At 32.2% G+C, this 14,436-nt stretch overlaps 1 long non-coding RNA gene across 1 annotated transcript; it reads right to left on the bottom strand.

Annotated features, from left to right (window-relative positions):
• Positions 1-7,903: 7,903 nt before the first annotated feature.
• On the bottom strand, positions 7,904-8,854 carry LOC148691853 (uncharacterized). Its single transcript, XR_015955159.1, has 4 exons — positions 8,691-8,854; positions 8,253-8,326; positions 8,091-8,158; positions 7,904-7,985 (listed from the first exon to the last, which is right to left on the bottom strand). It is a non-coding gene; the product is annotated as an uncharacterized LOC148691853 (long non-coding RNA).
• Positions 8,855-14,436: the final 5,582 nt, after the last annotated feature.

The raw sequence follows: 14,436 nt of genomic DNA on the forward strand, positions 1-14,436 counted from the left end.
TTCTCCTTAGTCTAGATAATATCGCTTATTAAAAAAAAAATTGTATTTATTTTAATAAATTGGACTATTTTTAATATTTGCTTAAAAACTTGAACTTATATCATATTTTCCTGTTTTAAACACAATATGAAAAAGCATGCATGGTGACTTTTATTTTTCTGCCCTTTTGGTTCCTCTATAATTTCGAGATATGAAAGTTTTGTACATGGGGTGGTGGGTGCATTTATTATATTGTGTCAAATACTAAATTTTACAATAAGGTCCCAAAAAATATTTATACTAGGGTAAAGCTGGGAAACTGAAGTTTTAAACTAAATTTGTAAACTAAATGATATGTCACCAATAGAAAATAAGCACGTTAATCAACGGTTAAGTAATAATCCAATCATTAACAACTGCATCATTGGGTTTGCAAATTTGGTGTAGCAAATTTGATCTCTCTAGCATTATCCTTTATACTATGAGCATGTTTGAGGTTGTTTCTAAAAAAGTTAAAAATTCTTTCTGACTATATTTAATAAAAACTTTGTAAATGCTTCTGGTTCACGAAGAAGCACTTTTTAGAGAAACTCTAATACTTCTTTAATAAAAGTGAACTTTTAACGTAATTAAGCGCTAGCGTTTATAAGCAAAAATGCTTTTACAACAAGCAATCCCAAAGTGCCCTATTTTGTGCACACTTCTCCTCAACGCAGGTTTGAAGATACAACCATCCGTACAATATTATTGTCACGGGCGGAGCCACGATGTACCAATGTGCCCCTGGCACCCCCTCACCCACATGCTTAAAAATCATGAACTTCGCCACTGTGCTGCCGTAGTAATACAGCTTTATTTTACTGAAACATTGCTCAGGAAGGCCTAGCTCACCTCCATTTGTCTTATCTGATGTGCTTTTGTTACTTGTACAAAGTTCCTCAACCACGATGGGCAACACTTACTAGTTTTAGCTTTGGACTTTGTTCTCCGACCATATGTGAGAATACATAAAGATGGAACAAATAGTAAAAACCAAACAAAGATGCATGGAAACAAGTACATCCTTAATAATCTTTTAGATTCAGAGTGTCTGCCGGCTAATTGAGCCGGTGTTGCTTGATTGGCACAAATGTCACAAATTAGTGGCAAAGGAAGTTTACCTCTTATATTGTTAGAGTAGAATTTTTTTTCTCTTCTAATCTCACTCTCCTACTGTCCTATTTAAACCATTAAACCATGTCAACATCTTATGTTAATTTTTTTAAAGAGCAAAAAAAATAAATAAATAAATAAAAAAGAAAAATATGAGAGAAAAAAAAAATAGAAAAGAATCCTATTCTAAATTTCCAAGCAATCTCCATCAAACTTCTTGAAATAAATGGACATTTAAGGACTATAAAAAAAGTTGATGGGAGCTCATATGAGTCGAAACTTAAAAACTTCTTTTTTCCAAAGAAAGTGATTGATTCAACATGCCATCTCATTCATTCATATTTAAAAATCCACAAATTAGCGGCAAAGGGAAATTTACCATTTATATTAATTTGCCAAAATATCCCAGCAAACTCCAGGAAACTTCGAAAAATAGACAGACATTCAAGGACTATAATAAAAGGTTGAGGGGAGCCCATCTGAGTTAAACCTTATGCTTTTTTTTAAAAAAAAAAAAAAAAAAGAAAGTGATTGATTCCACATCCCATCTATGCATACATGCATGAGAAAAATTTGTGTGGACCCTGTTTAGTTTGTCATGAACTTCACTGATTGACACTCCACCACCACTCAAAACTAGTCATGTGTTAAATCAAGTAAAAATAAAATTCTTCTTATTAAATTTGTTTTAAAATCTAATTTTTTTTTTTTTAAGAAACGATATTATCTACCAAAAAAAAAATGAACTTAACTTCATAATAGGTTAGCAATAATATGGTTCAAATTCTATTTTGGCGAGAATCGAATTTAAGAACTTTCACTTAACAGTGAAGAAGAATACCACTAAACAACATAAAAAAAATAATGAAAAGAGAGGAAAATAAAATGGAAGAGAATCCTATTCTAAATTTCCAAACAATTTCCATCAAACTTCACGAAATAGATAGACATTTAAGGACTATAAAAAAAATTGAGGAGAGCTCATATGAGTCGAAACTTAAAACTTCTTTTCTCCGAAGAAAGCAATTGATTCCACGTCCCATCTCATTCATTCCTATTTAAAAACCCACAAATTAGCGGCAAAGGGGAATTTAGCATTTATATTAATTTGCCAAAATATCCCAGCAAACTCCAGGAAACTTCTAAAGATAGACAGACATTCAAGGACTATAAGAAAAGGTGGAGGGGAGCCCATATGAGTTAAACCTTATGCCTTCTTTTTTTCAAAGAAAGTGATTGATTCCACATCCCATCAATTCATACATGTATGAGAAAAATTTGTGTGGACCCTGTTTAGTTTGTCATGAACTTCACTGATTGACACTCCACCACCACTCAAAACTAGTCATGTGTTAAATCAAAGTAAAAATAAAATTCTTTTTATTAAATTTGTTTTAAAATCTGAATTTATTTTTTTAACAAACTTTATTATCTATAAAAAGAAAGGGTGAATTTATCTTCATAATAAAGTAGTAATAATGTGGTTCAAATTCGATTTTGACGAGAATCGAACCTAAGAACTCTCACTTAATAGTAAAGAAGAATACTACTAAACAACATAAAAAAAATAAATAATAATAATAATAAAAATAAAAAATAAAAAAGTAAAAGATTTAATATCCCAAACTCAGCCCTCCTTCCCCTTCTCGTCCCACCAACCCAACCCCTGCAACTAAACCAACGATCAATCGATGCCCAGAAACACATCTCTTCAATTCATCAAACCTTCATGTTATTTGTCTAATCATCAAACTTTATTGTACAAAGTGAGAGTTGTTAAGAAATTAAGAGAGAACAGGGTTTTATTTGGTCGGAGGATGTCACTACTCTGTATATTTAATCCAAGTCATCCTTACCTAGGACCCTAAAATGATTAGACCAATAAAAGCCCTTTTAAATAATGAAAGGAAGACCATTACTGAATGGGGATAGACCAAGCAAGGTCGTTGCTGAGGGAATAAGAAGAAAAATTCACTTATGCCACTGCTTAAGCCTTTACAAAAGGAGTTATTGGTTCTTACATGATGAAGTGTCATCTATTGTAGGGAGCATTTGTGTGCACCACCATAAACTATGGTGTATTCTCATCACTATAAACATGGCAGATGATTAGATGTATGGTGAACATACACCATAATTATGGTGGTACGCAAAAATATTCCCTTTTACTGTACAAACATCATAATGACAGAGCCACAAATTATTTAGTAGGTGGGCTAAGCTAATATTATTACTGGGAAATCAAATGCTCAAATTTTTTTGTGGTCTACGCCTACGTAAAGTTATTTAATAAGAAACTTGAAAGTAATAATTTGAAATAAAAAATTTATAGCTCTACATTAATCAAGTTTCAACTAGATTCAAAAGAAAACATTTAACGTTGCAACTTGCAATAGAAAAAAAATATGTCATCAATCTTATTCATAACAACTTAACAAACAAAAAAAAAAAGTACTTATTCAAGTTGTACCATTCAATCCTTAATGGAATTAAAATCATTTGTTATTTCATTTTGAATCAACATTTTCGACAAGCTTTTTTTCCTTTTTTCAATGGCAGCCATTGGATATGCTAAAAATTCACTTTCTATCTCGTTGCTAAGTCTTGCATTAAAATGAATAAAATAATCAAATATTGAACGTTAATAATTATTCCCCAGAAACCGTGTGGGTTCTAAAATGAATAAAATATATTCAATGTTGATATTAATAATTGGGAACTTTATACATATAGACAAAGTTTCATATATTTTAAGGAATTTCATTAGTTTTTAAACATATTAAGAAGAGATAAAAATATAAAAACAACTAAAGTCCAGCCCAAAAATATGGAAATAATGTTTTAAAATACCAACTATACCCCTAAAGCTTTAAGGCCATTAATAGAACCCAGCTCTCACAACTATAACAAAATTAATACGTATCATAAGCTCAACTCATCCTCGACAATTTCTGCAGAATCAGTTCAACTCGTCCTCTATTATTTTTGCAGGATCAATTCAACCCGTCTTCGACCGTTTTTGCAGAATCAGTTCAACTCGTCTTCGATTATTTTTACAGAATCAGTTCAACATGTCTTCGACCATTTTTGCAGAATCAGTTCAATCAGTCATCGACCATTTTTCAAAATCAGTTCAACTCGTCTTCGACCATTTTTGCATAATCAGTTCAATCAGTCATCAACCATTTTTTCAGAATCAAATCAACCATACTTGACCATTTTTGTAGAAGTTTATCCCGTCTTTAACCATTTTTGTAGAATCAATTTAATCAATCTTCGACTATTTTTACAGAATCAGTTTAACCCGTCTTCGACCATTTTTTCAGAATCAGTTCAACTCGTCTTCGACCTTGTTTTGCAGAATTAGTTACCTTCTTCGACCTTTTTTGCTGAATTAGTTCAATCCTTCCTTGACTATTTTTGCATAATTAGTTCAACTCGTCCTCAACCATTTTTGTAGAATTAATTCAACCCGTCTTCAACCATTTTTTTGCAAAATCAGTTTAATCAGTCTTTGATCATTTTTGCAGTAGTTCCAAATACATGTGGAATCAGTTTTGTATACTTTTCTAGTAGAATCAATTTATATATTTTTAGTAGAATCAGTTTATTACAACATAATGCCAACATGATTTGAAGAGGGAACTTGTCAAGGGAAGGGTTGATTGCTTTCCGTTGTGATTCTATCAAACCTATGATACATTGAGTCATTTTTCTTAAAAGTAACTATAAATTCACGTGAATGGTGACAAAAATATACACTATATTTTAAGGAATTCCATTAATTTTTAAACATTTTAGGGAGAGACATAACACTGAAATACATAAAGCCCACCCTAAGAACATGAAATCAATTAAGAGAGACACAAGTGTATTTGCATATTTTATAGGAGGAGGATTCTCTACCCTCATCATATTCTCATCCCTTTTCATCCCCTCTTCTCACACATTGTTTTTTGTCTTATTATCTTTATAAAAAAAAATCAATATAAGATGTTGACGTGGCTTAACTATGACCGTTCAAATAGAAGGGCATGGAAGGGTAGAGAAATTAGGAGGGTATAGAATCCTCCTCCTATTTTATAACAGGTTCTCTAATTGTAATTATAATATAAATACGGAATTGTTATTAGCACTCCAAAAATCTCATTTTATATTCCTTAAAAGTGTATTTTTCTTTCTAATTATAAAAAATTTGAAATGTTAAATGAAAATTTTAAAGTATTAATAACAAATAATGCAACCAACCATATTCTAACTTTTCTTTTCGGATTTTCTAGATCAAAGTCTCTGCAATCCTGCACCATTTGAACCTGCATCCAATAATTATGTCCATACCTAATTGTGTTTATTCAAAGTCTCGACAATAATTGCTTTGACAATCAAACAAATACCTGCAAAAGCTTGCTTCGTAAAAAACAAGATGAAACGATTGACAGTACGAGAAATACTGTTTAGCCAGTAACCCGAAATCAATGGTAGGTTCAACTGGGTTTAGTATTGGAAAGCGCAGCAGTGAAGAAATTGAGATGGATGATGGGCCGTTGGGCAAGGAATCAGGCTCGCACAAGTAATCTAGATTTGCAGTTGGGGATGATGGGCAATTAATTTGCGCGTGAAGCTCTAAGACTTTCTCTGAGGGGTTGTGTTTATAGTACAGTCGGGCAAAACGGTGGTGGTAGTGGTGAAGAAAGCTACAGTCACAAAGCCGGTGATGGCAGCTACGAGAGAAGATAAGGGAGCAACATAAGAAGAGATGGAATCAAAGGTATTTTGGTAACTTAAATTTCAGAGAAAAAAAAGTTAATAATGTCATGTATCATATGCGTTAACTTTTATTTTTGCTTGAAATGTTTAAAAAATATTGTATTTTAATATAAAATTAAGTATTAAAACTAAACTCTATATGTAATTTTTCCTTAATGATTATTATTTATTCTCTAAGAAATGTGAAGATTATAATACTTGTAATTTAATTAATCAAATTTTGGTATTAGTTAAAGTAATCAATTTATTTAACATTTGTTAACTCTTTTTTTTTTCTTTTCTAAAAACAACATTAGTATTGGAATTTTTTATTTGCTTGGTGGGCTATAATAATTAAAAATTATAAAATAATTCAAATGATTATAATGTTTTGGGTAAATCTCAATTTACTCATGGTTTTCAACATGAAGGTTTTTTCGTTCCGGAGTTATACCTAAAGTGTTAATTTTAGGATAGTCTCATACATCCGTTAGTTTGGATTTTAAATTTTCCGTTAACTGATGACGTGGTAGACAATAATTGAACGGCATGTGTCATTAAAAAGGGAGTGGATTCATTCTACCGCCGCCCTCATATGCAGTCGGATTTGAGAGCTATGGTTTGTGAAGGTTTAGGAGAACACTACTAGAAATTTCCACTTTGCCGACAAAATTAGTTTGTCGGCAAAAGTCAAAATTCGTCGGCAAAGAGCCTTTCCCAACAAAAAAATTTGTCGGCAATTTTGTCGCTAAAAGCATGTCGCGCAAGATCTTTCTCGACGAATCTTAATATTTCGTTGGCTCATTTTTAAGGCGACAAATCTCAGCCGTCAAACTGTGCCCGTCACCAAACCAACATTGCGACAAAATATTTTGTCAACATAGGTTGTTTTTTCACGATGAAGTTATTTGTCGGCTTAGTGATCTTGTCGCGACAAAACATTTTGTCGGCTAAGTAATCTTGTCGCGACAAAATGGTTTTTCGGCTACGTAGTCCTATGCCAACAAACTGGTTTGTTGGCTCAAATTACTTGTGTAGACAAAATAATTAGTTGGTTGAATCTTTTGTGAACAAAAACATTTGTCGGTTAATTGTTTTTGTGCCGACAAAACATGTCAAGTCCAATATTTTCTAATTTTTATTCACATTTGTTTTTAATAATATTTTTAACCATCACAAACAAGCAAGCTTAAGAGATCGAGAAGGGGCGTGAATGAAGAATTAATGTAGGAACAACACAAAATTCATGTAATTTAAAATAATGTAAGGTTCACAATTCGGTTTAGTTACAAAATACAAAAAAATCTATATTTTCATTTCGACATTACTATAATATAGATAAAATATCCTTAAGTATCACCATTCTCACTATAGTCCTCATCACGTTGATATTCAGCATCATGCAAATGGGAAACGATTAGGATCATCATGAAACATTCTAGTATCAAACAACTGTAGAAGAAAAACAAATTAAAAAAACTTGATTAGCAAACTTTAAGGGTGCTAAATATCATTGACACTAAGAAAATGCAAGGCCACACTAGAGTGGTATTTCTAAACAAATAACTTATGAAACCATAAATGTGTAAACAGCAAGATAAAGATATCTACTAATCAAGTTAACTTACCAACACCATGCAGCATCACAACCTAGAAAAATTACATGTTTAATAGATACCAGGTAATAATCAAGTTAGCATCAACTATTTATACGTAATTCATCACTGTAAACAACAAGATAAACATAACAGCAAGGCAACATGATTCTCACACTCTGTAAACAAGGCAACATGATAAGTAGATGATATAAATCCTTGAAAGGTCTATAATGTATATAAACATAACACTACCAACCTAGCTAAGTAGGTTATAACTCTAGAACATAAGCATATGCACCTGGAAACATAAATAAACGATACTAAAGCACCCTAATTCATCACTGTTTATAATCTTTATCAGTGTAAACAAGAAGATATAGACATCTACTAATCAAGTTAATCCTCAAATATCAAAATTACCTGCATGAATGATCCTCACACTGGTCTCCATGCCGTGCTGATATCAGTTGTAAGCTATCTAGCTCAGAATTCCACTTAGCCATAGACAACCTGCAAGTGTTATAGAAAGGAAAAACAAATATGTCAAACGTAAACCACAATATCGAATAATTACATTGGAAATCTGGAATTAAAGTCAAGGGACATTGTTTTTACCAATATTATACAAATCGATTCAGATTTCGTATCCATTCCCTGTCCATGGCATATAAAGTATCTACTCCCTGTTTACAAATTTAATTTTACATGCAACATTCATTAGGACCAGCAATCAAACAATGAATAAGATAGGCTGAGGGTGACAGTGTAACAACATACCTTACCAAAGAAAGCAGCTAGCCTAGAATATAATCAGATTCTTCAGTATATAAGCCCAGCCTTGTAACCGCCCTCTGTATAGGAAAATTGAACAAATTTAGAGAGAATTAGAAGGGGAAGAACCCACAATATACTCGCAAAAGAACCCAGTAAAAAAATTGAATGGAAGGTAAAACAATTGCAGATGAGAATTAGAAGGGGAAGAACCCACAATATATACTCGCAAAAGAACCCACAATACACTCGCAAAAGAACCCAGTAAAAAAATTGAATGGAAGGTAAAACAATTGCAGATGAGAATTAGAAGGGGAAGAACCCACAATATACTTGCAAAAGAATCGAAAAAGAAAATTGAAAACCCTAAGAGAATTACACAGAAAACTGATGGGTTTATCCATCAGAAACGTAAATTGAAGATAACAATTAGGAGGGAAAAACCTTTTTAGGCTTTGACTTTGACGATGGTTTCGATTTCCACCGGAAGGATGCTGTCGGTCTGTCTATTTGCAGCGACGGAGATGGAGGTGGAGAAGGAGATGAAGGTGGAGCGGGAGAGGAAGAGGGAGAAGGGTGGGACGGAGAGCGTTAACTGCTTCAAGGACTAAATTCTTAATTTTTTTTTTCAACTCCGCGCCTCCTTTTAATTTGTTAAATAGTGTTTTCTTAAATTTTAGAATTGTGAGTGACATGCTGCATTCAAATAGCACTGGCTAGCAATTCATGCAATTAAATTTTGTCTTGTACTGATTTCTAATTTTAATAGACGGTTCTTATTCAATTTTTTTTTGTTATGTATAATCTTTAGTAGTTATGTGCTTTGACCCTAACAATTATCTTTACAAATCATTCATATCATACATACCATTAAATTTCGTAAGTGTTATACGTACAAAATAAATAAATTTAAATCTACATAATAAATATATATATATATACACACACACCATTGAACTTGATAGGATACAAATTCTACGAAACTAATTTGAATGATCCAGCCGTCAAACTTATTTGTATATCCATCGAGATCGCATCACCAAAAAATCGAAAAAAAAAAAAAAAAAAAAAAAAAAAAACCATTCAGCGATCAAGTAATGGAACAAAACTTTTCGACGATTATCAATGAAAAATCACAATTTAACGGTTATTTTAACTCCGATTTTGATGATTTTTTACAGCTACGCTCCTTGACCCTATACGAGTACAATGAATGAACTCGATCTTCGATTTAAAATATTTACACTAGTGAATACCACAAATCGTATGTTATACTTAATGAAAGTATGAATAAACTCTTTAGTGTTAGTGAATATATTATTTTGATGGGATACGCATTCTACGAAACTAGTTTCAACGATCCAACCGTCAAACATGTTTGTATATACTTCGAGATCACATATGCCAAAAATTGCAAAAAAAAAACATTCAGAGATCAAGTAATGGGGCAAAACTTTTCGACGGTTATCAATGAAAAATCACGATTTAACGGTTATTTTAACTCCGATTTTGATGATTTTTTACAGCTACGCTCCTTGACCCTATACGAGTACAATGAATGAATTCGATCTTCGATTTAAAATATTTACACTAGTGAATACCACAAATCGTATGTTATACTTAATGAAAGTATGAATAAACTCTTTAGTGTTAGTGAATCTATTATTTTGATGGGATACGCATTCTACGAAACTAGTTTCAACGATCCAACCGTCAAACATGTTTGTATATACTTCGAGATCACATATGCCAAAAATTGCAAAAAACAAACATTCAGAGATCAAGTAATGGGGCAAAACTTTTCGACGGTTATCAATGAAAAATCACGATTTAACGGTTATTTTAACTCCGATTTTGATGATTTTTTACAGCTACGCTCCTTGACCCTATACGAGTACAATGAATGAATTCGATCTTCGATTTAAAATATTTACACTAGTGAATACCACAAATCGTATGTTATACTTAATGAAAGTATGAATAAACTCTTCAGTGTTGGTGAATCTATTATTTTGATGGGATACGCATTCTACGAAACTAGTTTCAACGATCCAACCGTCAAACATGTTTGTATATATTTCGAGATCACATACGCCAAAAATTGAAAAAAACAAACATTCAGAGATCAAGTAATAGGGCAAAATTTTTCGACGGTTATCAATGAAAAATCACGATTTAACGGTTATTTTAACTCCGATTTTGATGATTTTTTACAGCTACGTTCCTTGACCCTATACGAGTACAATGAATGAACTCGATCTTCAATTTAAAATATTTACACTAGTGGATACCACAAAATCTTATGTTATACTTAATGAAAGTATGAATAAACTCTTCAGTGTTAGTGAATCTATTATTTTGATGGGATACGCATTCTGCGAAACTAGTTTCAACGATCCAACCGTCAAACATGTTTGTATATACTTCGAGATCACATACGCCAAAAATTGCAAAAAACAAACATTCAGAGATCAAGTAATAGGGAAAAAATTTTCGACGGTTATTAATGAAAAATCACGATTTAACGGTTGTTTTAACTCCGATTTTGATGATTTTTTACAGCTACGCTCCTTGACCCTATATGAGTACAATGAATGAACTCGATCTTCAATTTAAAATATTTACACTAGTGGATACCACAAAATCTTATGTTATACTTAATGAAAGTATGAATAAACTCTTAAGTGTTAGTGAATCTATTATTTTGATGGGATATGCATTCTACGAAATTAGTTTCAATGATCCAACCGTTAAACATGTTTGTATATACTTCGAGATCTCATATGCCAAAAATTGCAAAAAACAAACATTCAGCGATCAAGTAATGGGACAAAACTTTTCGACGGTTATCAATGAAAAATCACGATTTAACGGTTATTTTAACTCCGATTTTGATATTTTTTACAGCTACGCTCCTTGACCCTATACGAGTACAATGAATGAACTCGATCTTCGATTTAAAATATTTACACTAGTGAATACCACAAATCGTATGTTATACTTAATGAAAGTATGAATAAACTCTTTAGTGTTAGTGAATCTATTATTTTGATGGGATACGCATTCTACGAAACTAGTTTCAACGATCCAACCGTCAAACATGTTTGTATATACTTCGAGATCACATACGCCAAAAATTGCAAAAAACAAACATTCAGAGATCAAGTAATGGGGCAAAAATTTTTGACGGTTATCAATGAAAAATCACGATTTAACGGTTATTTTAACTCCGATTTTGATGATTTTTTACAGCTACACTCATTGACCCTATACGAGTGCAATGAATGAACTCGATCTTCAATTTAAAATATTTACACTAGTGGATACCACAAAATCTTATGTTATACTTAATGAAAGTATGAATAAACTCTTCAGTGTTAGTGAATCTATTATTTTGATGGGATACGCATTCTGCGAAACTAGTTTCAACGATCCAACCGTCAAACATGTTTGTATATACTTCGAGATCACATACGCCAAAAATTGCAAAAAACAAACATTCAGAGATCAAGTAATAGGGAAAAAATTTTCGACGGTTATTAATGAAAAATCACGATTTAACGGTTGTTTTAACTCCGATTTTGATGATTTTTTACAGCTACGCTCCTTGACCCTATATGAGTACAATGAATGAACTCGATCTTCAATTTAAAATATTTACACTAGTGGATACCACAAAATCTTATGTTATACTTAATGAAAGTATGAATAAACTCTTAAGTGTTAGTGAATCTATTATTTTGATGGGATATGCATTCTACGAAATTAGTTTCAATGATCCAACCGTTAAACATGTTTGTATATACTTCGAGATCTCATATGCCAAAAATTGCAAAAAACAAACATTCAGCGATCAAGTAATGGGACAAAACTTTTCGACGGTTATCAATGAAAAATCACGATTTAACGGTTATTTTAACTCCGATTTTGATGATTTTTTACAGCTACGCTCCTTGACCCTATACGAGTACAATGAATGAACTCGATCTTCGATTTAAAATATTTACACTAGTGAATACCACAAATCGTATGTTATACTTAATGAAAGTATGAATAAACTCTTTAGTGTTAGTGAATCTATTATTTTGATGGGATACGCATTCTACGAAACTAGTTTCAACGATCCAACCGTCAAACATGTTTGTATATACTTCGAGATCACATACGCCAAAAATTGCAAAAAACAAACATTCAGAGATCAAGTAATGGGGCAAAAATTTTCGACGGTTATCAATGAAAAATCACGATTTAACGGTTATTTTAACTCCGATTTTGATGATTTTTTACAGCTACACTCATTGACCCTATACGAGTGCAATGAATGAACTCGATCTTCAATTTAAAATATTTACACTAGTGGATACCACAAAATCTTATGTTATACTTAATGAAAGTATGAATAAACTCTTAATTGTTAGTAAATCTATTATATCTTTGCACATTTAATATTTTGTAATAGACTAGTAGTGTATGGATGTTTGTTTATTAGGCGCACGAATTTCATAATCTAAACCGTTCAAATCCATGAAAATCATCTAATATATAAACCTACGATAGAAATCGTTAAAATTATTTTTGAGCAGTAAAGACCCCGCTAAGTTTTTTCATAAATAAGAATCCTTATCAAACTGAAATCGGATGGCGCGAGAGAATAATATGGGAGGGAAGTCGGGATTAGCATGCAATTGGGAGGGAGATCATGAGGCGACAAAATAGGATTAGCATGCAACTGGGAGGGAGATCATGATGTGAACCGACAATTGGGGGATGTGAACCGATTATGGAAGGGAGATCATGTGGCGGCAAAATAGGATTAGGAAGAAATGGGAGGGAGATCATGCAATTGGGGGATGTAGGTTTGGATTGCCTTGGCAAATTTATAAGTTTGTTCTTATAATTATATGTTATGTTTTTATAATGGATGATTACATACAACCATATTCAAATTTACAATTGTAATTGACTAATTGACTAATAATTGATCATAACCTAAACCAAGTTATCTGTTGCTAGAAAGTAGTTTGGAGTCAGAATTGATAAGAAGAACTTTTTCACTACTTGATCTAGATTTATAGTTTTACAACATACTTTTCGCATGAGAATATTAGTTAGTTTGCATGGAATGTATATGGAAGTGAACATAAAGAGATTGGGTTAAGTTGCAAGACTAATACTATAAGGAATTTTTTATTTTTCCAAACACTCACATATTATGAAATCAAATTGTCAATATAGATTATTGATGGCATAAAACTACAATCCAGAAATATGAAATGCTAGATATCTCTTTATCTATATATGCTCCCGTCCGTATAGAGAAACAAGAAAGACAGAATGAGAGCATAAATAGTCGCCAAGAGCTTTGAATGCGTTCCTCGGAAAAAAATGGAAAGGTGCACTGGTGAAAACCTCTCACGTAGAGTTATTATTACCTTGCCGATGACATACTTTATTACCTCTTTATTCATTTTGCCGATGAAATACTTTGTTGCCTCACATCATCGGCTAATATTTCAATATAACGGGAAAAGTTCCCGCCAAAGTTTACCCGTCAAAACAAAATTTGTCAGGGCATCAAATTTACGCCTACAAAATGATCGTCGGCTAACGTTCCAATTTTCTCGGCTAAGATTGGTGTTATAAATTGATTCTATCGTGAGTATTTAGCCGACAAATTAAAATTTTCGTCGAGAAAGGACTCTTGTGCCGACAAAATTTTGCTTTGTCGGTTTATAATTTGTCGGCAAAATTATATTTTCTAGTAGTGGAATTTTTTTCGAACAGAGAGATGAAGGTTTCTAGGTTTTTAATGACACGTGGACCATTAATGACACATGACGTTCAGTTATTGTCCATATGAGCATCACGTTATTAGTTAACGGAAGACTTAACAACCAGACTAATGTATGTATGCGACTGTCCAAAATTAACACTTTAGGTATGACTTTAGGACGAAAAAAAACTTCATGTACCAAGTATTGAAAATCATAAAACTTGAGGGTAGTAAACTGAGATTTACCCGAATTTTTTTGTTTTTAACAAATAATATTATCTACACTAAGGGGAAGAGGGTAGGTTTAACCTCACAATGAGCTAGCAATGTGGTTCAAATTCGTCTTTAGCGAGAATCGAACTTTAAGCCTCTCACTTAAAGTGAAAAAAGAATGTTACTAGATCGTAGTACTAAGTG

The sequence above is a fragment of the Pyrus communis genome, chromosome 13, assembly GCF_041283825.1.
Source record: "Pyrus communis isolate YQ-2024b chromosome 13, ASM4128382v1, whole genome shotgun sequence".
NCBI lineage: Eukaryota > Viridiplantae > Streptophyta > Magnoliopsida > Rosales > Rosaceae > Pyrus > Pyrus communis.